The 12,126-nt window shown below is 41.0% G+C and overlaps 1 long non-coding RNA gene across 1 annotated transcript; it reads left to right on the top strand.

Annotated features, from left to right (window-relative positions):
• Positions 1 to 7,961: 7,961 nt before the first annotated feature.
• Positions 7,962 to 11,889, top strand: LOC116964121. Its single transcript, XR_004408566.1, has 3 exons — positions 7,962 to 8,108; positions 9,436 to 9,571; positions 11,818 to 11,889. It is a non-coding gene; the product is annotated as an uncharacterized LOC116964121 (long non-coding RNA).
• The last annotated feature ends 237 nt before the right edge of the window (positions 11,890 to 12,126 follow it).

The raw sequence follows: 12,126 nt of genomic DNA, 5'->3' as shown, positions 1-12,126 counted from the left end.
TCATTTCCATTGCATTTCCCTAAGCAGATAAGTTTCCCTGTCTTTGTGCAACAGCCTTAAGTATTCTTGCCAAGCACTTCACCCAGGAAGACCAAGGCAAAGTTGTTCTTGCAGGCTTAGAATTAAGGAAACCCTGGGTGTCTCTCAGCATGTGTGTGTAGCACTTGTTTGGTTTGGAATGCCCTGTGCCCACACAGGACAGAGACAGCCCCTTCTGCCTTCATCTCTGTGCTGAGAACTGCCTGTGTTTGAATACAATATTAAAAAAAAAAAAAAAAAAGAATAACCAGCACTTCCCATTAGATTTAATATTTGTCCCAGTGAACTTATATATATATATTGCATTCAGCAGCAGAAAGCATTAGGTTACATTAACTCATGTGACACCAGATCCTAAGGACCATTCAGGCACAATTTAAGTCAATTAAAACAGTCTGACAAATCGGGCAAAACTTCGTCAAGATAAGCTACTAGAAAGCAAGGGTTTGCCAGTGCAGGCAGCACTATAATTGTAAGCAATTGATTAGAACCATGATTGTCCTAATCAGCAGAGTTACTCAAGCTTTATCTGACCTTTAATTTGTTGAGCTAAACTGAAGTAAGTCTGATTTAAGTCAAAATAAGAATTCACAGAGCCCTTTGCAGCAAATTAAACCCAGCTAAACCAATGTAGCTTTGCATGTAGACAAGCCCTAAGGCAGCAAAATGTCCAACAGCAGTGACAAAGGGCTTGATGGTTGTCAGGGAACATGTGTTTTTACTTTCATTGTGGCAGGAAACACCATAGGGTCAAGGCTGCAAACCACTGTTTATATTGTTCTTTCTTCTACTTACTTATTATATAACCAATTTGCAGTGTCCCATTATGTGCTACATGGGGTGCCTTTAAAATTATATATTATAAGCATATTTTTTAAATAAATAATACCCACAAATTTTATTAATGCTGGGAATGCGAGAGCGTATTTAGAACTGATGTTGGGCTAGATTTTATTGGATCTGCACTTCAAGCATGACACCTGTTAAAAAGACAAGTCCAGATGCAGGGCAGCACGTTGACCTTTGTACAGCTCTGAATAGGGTGGGAAAGTAACCCTTTCCGTGTATTTCTTCGGGACTGTGATGGAAATGGCACAGTTGACCAAATGTTAGTCCGTATACATTCTCTCTTCTTCCCTTTCCACTGCCATTGCTCCATTTCCCCATTGTTTTTTTGTTTTGTTTTGTTTTGTTTTTTTTTTTTCTGTCTTCCTCTTATTCTCTTTATATACCATCTTGATTCTGCTTCCTCTTCCTTTTCCTTGAGACATCCTATTCATTCGTTGCAGGCTCCATATCACAATCCTTATATTTTCTTTTATGCCGTCTAACCATATTCCTCCCACTTCACACAGTGGCTCATTTCTCATTAACCAGTCGTGCTCTCAAACATGGGACCATGAGTTAGCTGAGCTGTTTTCTAGGGCTTGTTCCATCTCAGCCCGAATGAGTGAAAGTTGCTTTAAGCAGCGTCATTCCACTTGAATTTGGCCATGCATACTGAAGGTTTCTTACAGATGTATTGTGCACACATTGTGGTTGCAGATTTTGTAGATGAAATGCAGTGGAGGTGATCTGTCAGGACTTCAGTGAAGTGTTTGTGTGGTGCTGAGTGAAAAAGGATTAGTTGAGTTGAAAAAATGGGGATTAGTGTAGGAATTGTAAGGTGGGAAAAACAGCCAAAAGAAAAATGGAATAAATTTCTCAGTCTGCTTTGCTATACAATCACACAGATAGTGCTGGTGAAAGGGAAAGGATACACAGGAACAGGTATGAAAGCCAAAGGTCAGTGAAGGTCACCTCTGCTTCTTTAGGTGCTGGCTTATGCTGGTAAACTGCACCAAAAATTATGATCTGAACCTGTACCGTGTAGTGACATTCAACAGGTTAAACACGTTTCTCAGGCTTAAGGTACCAAGGTAGTCCCAGCAGAAGTGAAGAAGTATATTTGCCAGCTTAAGAGACATTCGAAACGCCTATTTCCTCTAGAATACTGTATATACTTCCACTCATTCAGGAAAGATTAATTAAAACCAGAACCTATCCAGAAAAAAAGTGACTGAGCTGATTAGGAAAATTGAAGTGGAAACTTTACTTATTGCAAGAAGTTAAAGGATTGTTAGTTAAAGGTTATTGGCCCAATCAAATAACTTTTGAAGTCTATGATTTTTCTCTAAAAGTATAAGAAGGAGATAAGTTCAGGAGATTTTTAAGATCTATTTTAGTGCTGCAGACTCTGTTGATACACGAACTGTCAGTTACTTCACCCAAACTGCAAAGGAGGAAGATTTATGACTGCCAGAGGAATGAGTTTCCAGAGCACTCTTCCAGTAGTATGGGTGAAAATAAAATCAACCCCAAATCTTTAGATGAGGCTTAGGTGGTCTTTAGATAAGGCTTAATGTTTTAAGAGAAGGGATTGTATGGTATGGTTGCTTTCAGTGGCATGAGGCTATCGTGAATGACCCAGGAAGCCCTTGCAGTTGTTCTGTAATACGAGGTGGCAACAACGAAGCCATGATGGAACTAAACTTTTTACTTGGAAGGAGGTGAAGCAGTAATAACCCATTTTAGCCAGTTCACCTATATTCAGAATAATACATCAAGGCTATAAAAGGAAAATTACTAAACTCATTGGTGTATACGCATGAATTGTGCTACGGACCTGGATATAGAATAATTAGGAAGCAGTGAGTAAAATTTTGCAGCTCTGACTACTGCAATTACCCTGACATATCAGGAAAGCACCAACACTAGTGAAGTGTGGATCAATGCACTTTTCCATCTGTCGTCAATCGCAACCTTGTGTAGGTTCACCAAAAAAAGTAATCGAGTATAGGGAGGGCAGTGTTGTGAGGTACTGGAAATGTTACTACAACTTAAAGAAAGAATGCTTTACTTCCCCATGTCCTGCACACTCTTACCCTCTATTGTCAAACATTTTAATATACAAGCATTTGCATCATGTCTATCTGTTATCTTCCTTTTTCTATCATAAAACATGCACATTTTTAAACTTCACATATAAAGTTCCTGCTTGAATTTTGGAGAAACACTGCACCAAACTAAACTCTGCTTTGCTCTTGATCTTAAAAAACTGCCACAGTGGTTGCTTTATCAGAAAGGAAAACTACACTTCTTATACAAAGATTTTTTTTCTCAAATGTTCTTTTATACCTTTGTAGGACAATTAATATTTCAGAAGTGATGATAAGGGTAAAGGCGCAGCATGGTATTACATACTAACTAAAGAATAGAATCGAGTCAACTGAAAATACCTTGAACTGGAATGGTGAAAAAAAATTACAAGCCAAATATTAATCATGTGGGTAATACTGAACATGTGAATTAAAAGCCATTGAAATCAAACATGCTTAGAATTGTGAATGTTTTTCCACTGTTGCGGTAGACTGGAGCTCACATCCTCCACGAGCTTACACAACTGTGTCAGGCTGAGATGTAGTGAAGGTCTGGCTTTTCTTCTGTGACAGTACCTTAGTGAACAAACGAGCTTAGGACACAGTGACAACTGAGACATGTTAACTATTTCCTACTAATTTCCTCAGGTCTAGGAGGAGGTTTGGGACACTGTCCATTCTGTTTACTTGCAACACGTAGCCCTGTGGTTTGGCATGCACACTGAAGAAATGGGCCTGTACTTTTCATTGCAGACTTGTTGCTTCTTTGGAAATTTTGCATGGAAACTCAGTGGAAGCCAGCTGAAATTTCAGTTTTATTAAATTCAGTTTTCTACAAAGACCAATCAAGAACTGATGACTTGATTTAAAACTTATTTTCCCAGATCCTTTAATAAGGGTTCAACTTCTCTGTCACTATTTTACCTGTCTTTTCCATTCTTCTCCTCAGATAGTATCTGGCTACATTTTGTTCTCAAAAGCCTCCTCCCTCCCTCTGCAGCTGACCTCCAGCATGCTCCCCAGTTTCGCACGCAGGCGGTATGTATGTGTGATGTACCATCTATACACACCTACTACTTAACCAGCTTCTCTGATCGATCCACATCTGCCTCCCTCTGTCAGTGTCATGCAGTACCTCTCACTTAGTGTACCTTTTCCACTCATAAAACAGAAGATGATGACCATCTTCTGCTGGCAAATCCCTTCCTCGTTCTTTCTTCACCTCCACGGGTAACTGTCATCCTCCGAGCTCATTTGTACCCTATGAACACTGGGTTTAGGTCATGCTTGTTCTTCTGTGAAGTATTTCCAGTGACCTGTTTCCCCACCTCAGACCTTGTTTCTGAAATTCTTCCCCAGATTTAGGTCAACCCTAGCTGGAAGAAGCTCATAACTTACCAGCTTTCTAGAAGTTTCTCCTGGGGAATCTTTAGCTGATTCTTTCCACTCCGTTCAGGGTCCTTCTGTTCTCCATTCCAGGAAATAAAGTTTTCATTACCCTCCTGCCCTTTTTTCCTCACTGAGCGGCAGCATCTCACCACTGTTGTGCCCCTTCTTGGGCATTTTTGGGTTGTTCATCCCTTTGATTTCAGGCCTCACATTCGTGGCTCACTGTTGTTCTGCTGCTGTGTTAATTTGGGATTTGTATCATTGCTCCCGCGTGTTCTGGTCCAGCTCAGCTTTCCTCTAATCACTTCCTTCCTCCCCTCCTGCTTTCCTCTTAGGGCTTTCATTCATGCTGCCCTTTTTGTTTAAGCCTGGAACAACTGCACTTGTCTTGTGAACCAAATCCACACTGCCTTCATTCAAATCTCCCCATAAAATGTACTTCTGCCATAAAGCCTATCCAGCTCAGATTCCTCTGCTGAAATATATCCCATTCCTCTATAACAAAAACAAATCCCATTTCATAACAAAACAAAAAGAACTGAGCAACAGACTGACTACGCAATTAATTTTTGCTGGTTACTTTCTGCCAAGAACAACATGCTTGTTCTTATCCCGCTCCTTAGGGTTGTCCTCCCCATGTGCCTCCTGTTTGTCCTTTTGTTTTGTTACCGGCTTTCGAGTCCTTCCTGAGGGCTCCTGGCCTGATCCTGTGCTCGCATTGGTGTGAAGTGATGAGGAGTAGCTCCACTGCAGCAGAGCTTTGCCAAGGTGAAATTTCTGTGGAAGGCAAATCAGCCCTTTGTTTTAATATTAGTTAATAAAGCCTGTGCACAGCTCCAGCACAGCACTCTGGTTTTAATTAGTAAGAATTAGCATATACATCTACATACACTCTTTTTTTCCCTTTGTGGGCTCAGCTACTTTGAAGAAAACCTCTTTGTATGTCTTCCTGGTTATTCTATATCTGGGCATTAAAAAACCCCAAGCGAATAAAAACTCAAAGCCGAAGTAACATCCCACTCCCACACAAACAAAATGCTTAGTGGCTGCTGGTGGTGGCGGGGAGCTTTGGGAGCAGCCCTTCCCGCCTGCCGAGAGGAGCCAGCTTCCAGCCCGTGCTCCTCGCTGCTGGGGAGCCATCCAATTCCCAGCCCGCCATCCGTTCCTCCGCCTTTGCACAATCCCACTGCAGTGACTTCCCAGTCCTAATTGGAGCCTCTGGGCATTATTGTATTATTATTACTTAATAAACAGCCACATAAAACACTGGTTGACATTTAAATAAGAGTAAAGAAAGGAAAGCTGTGACTCCTAGACTGTTTTGTTTTCCTGTTGGGTGGAAGCAGGAGCAGGTTTTCTATACAATACCCACACTCGCTCTACACATGCTTACCTTTAATGTTTTAGAAAAGGCACTGCTAACACCCAGTGTGGATGAGAGGGCCAGACCTAGTGCAGCTGTCACTCCCTGTTGCACCATAAACTGTAAATTTAGAGCTGTAATCTGGACATTCCTGAATAAAACGTGCTAACGGCTTCTCTTGCCTGAGCTACAACAAGCAAGGATTCAGCATCATTTTCTGCATTGTTACCCCCAGCATGTCCTTTCAAGTGGTTATCTGAAATGTGCAGCCATCAGGATGCTATTAAGAGGAATAAATGGAAAAGATAGTTTTATTTTTGCATTTGATTGTAAGTTTGAGACATTTCAGAGTGAGAGTTATCATGACAAAAGAAAACGTGGTGTCCTTGAAGTGAAAGCAGAGGAGCACAACTAGTTCAATAAGGTTTTGAAAGAAAACAAAGAGCTGAAGGCCAGAACTGACTCCTTTAGAAACAAGTATAAAACGAGACAGGATTCAAAATGCTTAAAATACTTAAGTGACAAGCAACAAAGAAGCATCTGTTACTAGAATTAATTGAATTTAAGGAAGGGGAGAAAAAATACTGAGAACTTTTTAAAAAGTAGAGATCTGGTGTGTGGGGAGTATATGGACAAAATTCTCCTGGGCTAAAACTAGAAGCCTGACTCAGTATAACTTTTCCATGAAGAAAGTGAAAACTAGGGAAGGGTAAGTATGTATACCCTTATTATCCTTTTTCATTGTGGATCAAAGAGGATGAATTCTCGGGGCTGCCAGCTCTCCGCTTTCCTGCAGTGAGTCTGGAGCGTGGGCTGGCTTTACTTCTCCCTGTTAGGCGATGTCTCTCTAATACTCTAAATGATCAGGTCCTATAATGGACTTCTTGTGAGATCTGAATCTTATTTACTGGTCTGCGTGTGGTATAAATGTTTTTAAAGTATTCAGTAGGAGTGAAACATTTTTGCCATTTATAAAAATTATGTACATATATGCTTTAATTCTAGGGAGTTCACTCCTCATTCTTCCCACCATTTCATTACATTTGCTCTCCTGCATTATATATTAAAAACTATATGCAGTGGCTCACTTGCATTTACATATGTGGACTGTAATAATTCTGTGATGTTGCTTGGAACTTCTGTATGAACACGTTACATAGAGTCAATGTGGGCATGACAAATGTATTGCAGATTTTTCATAGATAAACAGTCAGTGAATGCAAATATGAGTGAATTTGTGTGCAAGTTTTAATATCTAAGCAGAGTTTCTAAGTGCATAACACCTGTAACCACAACTGTCAGTGCAAACAGGGAAACTACTTTTAAGTCATTTGCGCTGATTTAAAAGTGCTGGACTTTGAAATACTTCAGCTGTAATGGTAGAGATGTGTTCATCCTCCGGCAGGTATTTAAGTGCATAAACTCTGTTATTAAAGAATATGAACTTTATTAGTAAGTGATATGCCAAAGTCCTTGTGAAAACAAGTACCAGAATGGTGAGGACTGCCTTATGAAGCAACCCGTGGCTTTTAAAGACATTATGTAAATCTTACTGTGAAATAGATTAAAAAGTGCTGGTTGATGGTCTTGGGGAGATGGGTGTTAAGCATGGAGAATTTTTTTGGAAAGCAAAATAGGAATTTACTGGAAGGGTGCTGGATTTGCAAGAGTGACCGTGTAGCCACTAATAGGTTTGGTCTAGAAGCAGGGAGCTTGCTTAGCAAAGGCACTGCAGGGGCATATAACATAACGAGAAAATGGAATCTGTTTGAATATGGGGTGTAGTAATCTTCCCCTGAAGGGAGACAGAGCTACTGCTTTTTATGAGAGTACTGAGACAAGAATATATTAAATTGTTACCAAAGATGTAGAGAAGAAGTACGTTCTGTAAAGTTTTCTGGTGCATTTTGTCAAAACTGTTCATGTCACAAAAAGAGATACATGCAAGTCCAAGACTTTAACCAACAAAAAGGGAAAATTAACCTCTTTCAGCCTTTTCTTTATTCATGAATACAAATCTTTGCTTGTTTCTGTTTTGGTGGAGGTAAAGTTGTCCTCAATCAGCCTGCAAAATATTTCTTAGAGAGTTCAGGTTCAACATGTGAAGGAAATTTGTTCTGAATTCACTGGAAGCCCACCTGCTTGTTCTAAATAACACCACATTAACTAGCTGTTGAACTGCTATAAGAAAAGCTGTATTTTGCAGACAGAGGAAATTAAGTTGTCTTTGTATTTGCATTTCTTTAGATTTCAGTCCCAGTGGTTTATTCATGGAAAATCAGAAGAAGACAGTCTGCAAAATGGCCAGTAAACTGAAGAAGCTGGGCTGGAATCATCTGCATCTTCCCATTTGAAAACTTTATCTGTTGCTTGCTCCTACAGAGTACCTGGGAACACCGGTAAAAAGGAAATTAGATTAGTCTCATAGTATTTTAGCTCTTTTGTCTGTATAACATTAGGATGATGTCAGAGGTTGATTGTATGTTAGGTTGTTCCAATAAGAACAATTAATTTGGGGGCAAAAGCTAGTGAGGACCCTGTCAGACACTGAACAGTGTTTTTGGTTTTCATGCACTGATTCATCAGTGTTTATAGGCCTCCAACATGCAAATCTCCCTGAGGTAATCTGGAAGGGAAGGATATGAATAAGCCAATTAAATTGGCAAAGAGCCTAAGGAACACCCTGTTTAGGGATAAAATCACATGCCTGTCCTAGTGCCAGTAGTTTTGGAGAAAGAAATAGAGTCAAAATATTTGTAGTTAATTTCTTTGCAGAGATGGATGATTTAGACTTTGGTCTTCTTTTGTATGTGTGGGCTGAGGTGACTGAGATAAGGTAGTAAGTGATGTGTTTTCTGCAAGTAACTTTTATTTTGATGACACAGAAAGATGTCATCCAGGTTGCAGAGGGTGTAGGAACTAGTTGCCTCATTTATAGTAATTATTTCATATTCAGTTTTATGATATGAGTATTCAAAGGACTGAATTGCCCTTTATGTTTCAAAGTACCTCCTTTTTTTTTTTTTTCTTTTCTTTTTTTTCCAAAGGGGAGGCACATTTTTCCATCAGGAAGCCTTCTTCACCCAACTCAGCAGTTACTAGAATACATTAAGGTGCTCTATATCTAAATAATAACAAAAACAACTGCTCTCTTCTTACCATCTGCTAGGCCTCTGCCTTCAAAGATGTGATGTAACGGGAAAAAAAGGCAGAGGCAAAGAGAACCTTTCATTGAAAGTTGTGCAGAGGAAAAAGTATTTCCATTCTTAGTTTACTTCTTTACAATATAAATGGATTAGTTTTGTATTTTTAAGAGGCCTGTTGTATTTGTTGGAAGACAAACTGTGTATTTCTGCCACCCCACCTAGATCATTGAACTCACAGGCCAATTCAATCCAATCAGGAAAGTAGCTGGGTCTCTAGAAGAGACATACCCTGTATATGCCTTCACTGGAGGGAAGGCCCAGGTGGAACTCATGGATGACACCTGACAGTTTACGTGGGAGTGGATCATTATGACCTCCCCAAGTACAGGAGAAGCTGTAATTGGCATTTGTATGTTACTAAGCATCAGAGAATTTAACTGTAAACAGAAATTCATAGGAAATCAAGAGTTACCAGTTACGCTGCTCACAGAACTACCCAAATATTTAAGGGCAGCTTTTGGGCATTTTTCAGACACTATTAAGAGCAGGGAAGATATAACCTCCTTTTTTTTTACTTTAGTCCATCATCTTTAGACTTCTACAATCATGTTCCTGCTTGAAGGGAAGTAACTTCCTGAGAACAAAAACAGCCAGAAAGCAACAGAGACATGGGGTCACTGGAAGCACCACCTAACAGCCCTGTGGACGCCTTAGAAGTAAGAGCATCGGGAAATCCTAGATACAAATGCACAAACTGGCAAAATACCCAGATGAAAATAGTTGTTCAAGATGGTTTCAATGCCTCTCACCTAACCCCAGCCATCTGATAGCTCAGCATCTAGCCCACACCAAGGCTATGGAGACAAAGAGGCACCATCCAGTAACTATTTGTTCCAGCACAAAATAGGGGTGAAATGGGTGTGATGAACCCTTCTTGCTCTGTCTGTCTGCATTGTGTGCTGAGGAGGCCTAGAGACAGCTAATGTTCAGTGAGATGAATCCCAATCTTAGTGTTCAGCTCCTGTGCAGTCTGACCACGCGTTGCTGGCAGCAGAGCAAATTCCAATTACTAGATGAGGGCTAGAAATTTTGCACCAGAGGGTTAGTTCAAGGATCCGTTTTGTTTTGTGCTGGAACTGGAGGTTCACTTAGCCTCTTGGACATGTCTCTGGCCCTTATTCACTTTCAGGCACTCAGACTCTGTTCAGAGCAGTGGAAAGAAACAGAAATAGTTGCTTTCACTTCTCTTGCTGGTGTATGAGCCCTGCAGAGAAACAGGAACCAAAGTAAGGTTAAACAGGGTTTAAAGGAACAAGATAATGTTTGGTAGAGGAAGGGAAAAACACATAAGCTGGCCAGGTCTTTAACTTCAGAGCAGTGTACATAAACTGTTGCCATGTCCTCAGGAAAACAAGGGATTCAGGAAATAGTCTAAGGCTAGGCTGCATGAAATACAGAGCACATGACACAGTGTGACTCCCTTTGTCTCGATAGACAGTGCTCTAGAATCAGTATGACCTTACTCCTGCCCTTGTTAGACTGAAATATGTAGCACAGCTGTAGGACATAGTTCATCATTTATCAAGGGTAAATACAGTTCTGGATGGGAGCGTGGAGGTGAAAAGTGTTCTGCACACAGCGTTTGCTTGCGTGTTGTAACTTGCTGCTCGGAAAAAAAAAAAAAAAACAGAACGCTTTGTCTTCTTGTAACACTGGTGTGAGACTCCTTATCATAACCTTGTGAGAGTTTTCAAGTGCGTTCATGAATAAGAAGATGATTAAGATGACACATAAAGGTTTTCTGAATACTTCTTCCTATTCAGCTGCATTGTCATATTTTTCTTAGTTTTCATTCCAAAACAAGGTGTTTCTAATCTCCAGTGTAATTGGTAGACCACATCCTTTCACTCTTGGTGGCCCAGCTTGCTGTGAAACTTAAGCAGAGCAATAAGCAAGTGAGTTTAAATGAGGGGCTGTCAGGGCTAAAGCAGCTAATTTAGCTGAAAAGCCCCATGATGACCTCTGCAAAGGAGGCCTCAATTGCTCTGAGCAGTTACTGTGACAGAACTCAAGGCTAAAAATGAAGTGACCTGTCTAAAAAGTTTAGTGGGAAACAGGCTAAATGAGGGATTTAGAGGATCTAGTTTGTAGGGGAGAAAGAGGAAGATGGCTGTGTAGCTGGGGAAGAGTTGAATGTCTTGCTCTGAACACATCCGTAAATCATCATGCCAGGTAGGGTATTTTCTCTTCCCCCAAGTGTTTTCCAGGCTGGGAGTCTGCTTTGGTCACAGCTGCTTCTCTTCAAGAGTCCATTGGAGCCCTGAGACTGGGTTTTGAGCAGGCTGTGGAGGAAAGATGTAATACTTGTCTTTGTCATGCAGCCAAAGAGTTATGTCTGTAGCGTGACTGATGTGCCTTTTTTGAGGAGAGGACTCATAGTAATTACCCTACATCTAAGGAAATCTAATTTCAGAGCACAAGGACACAGAGGGAAAAAAGAAGCCTGATTTTTCCACTGTTCAAATGATTGTATCAGTGCAGAGATTTGTGTCATGGGGAGCACCTCTGGGCCTTCTTGCCACTGGGGTTGTTAACAGAGGGCCAGAGAATGACTGAGGCCCATGGCTTCAGTGACAGACACTGGGGGAGTACAGATGGTATCTATCTTTGGCATTGGGCTGAAGGGGCTGCAGAAGACAGTGCAAAGGCTGAAAGGTTTACCCAGTACCTCATTGCTTCTAGGGCTGTAAATATGTGGTGACTGTACAGACCAACATCACAAGTTTCACCACACTTGCAAGGCAAAGTAACTCTGGTGGTTCCTTTTTCTTCAAAGTGTTTCACGTTTTCTGCAAAGCCACGTTTGGGGTACACGTGGTATGAGCATGTCCAGTTCAGAGGTAGTAGTGGTAAAGGAGGTAGGTAAAATTTACATTGTAGCCTCATTTTCTTGATTTGATAGGGCGAAGAGAGAAATCCCAGAAGCCATGTATCTTGAGATTTACTCCAAGTCGGTTACAAAGAGCAAATGAAAAAAAGAGGTATGTTTCTTGACATCGCCACCCTGACCCTCCTGATATATAGCCCTTCCTGTCTACTTTTCCAGCTCAGCCCCCTGTTCCTACCCCCTTGGCTCTGTAGCCCCAACGACCCAGGTAACGCCTGCTCCTTGCTGTCTGGTGCCCTCTGGTGCTGCAAAAACCTGTCGGGGCTACATCCTGTCACACCCTTATGCAGTTGTGGGAACCAGCCTGTACCTCGATGGGGGACT

The sequence above is a fragment of the Tyto alba genome, unplaced genomic scaffold (assembly GCF_018691265.1).
Source record: "Tyto alba isolate M040663 unplaced genomic scaffold, T.alba_DEE_v4.0 Super-Scaffold_40, whole genome shotgun sequence".
NCBI classification, from domain to species: Eukaryota; Metazoa; Chordata; class Aves; order Strigiformes; family Tytonidae; genus Tyto; species Tyto alba.
The sequence above is the reverse complement of the archived record's forward strand: the minus strand, read 5'-3'. Positions and strand labels throughout refer to the sequence as shown.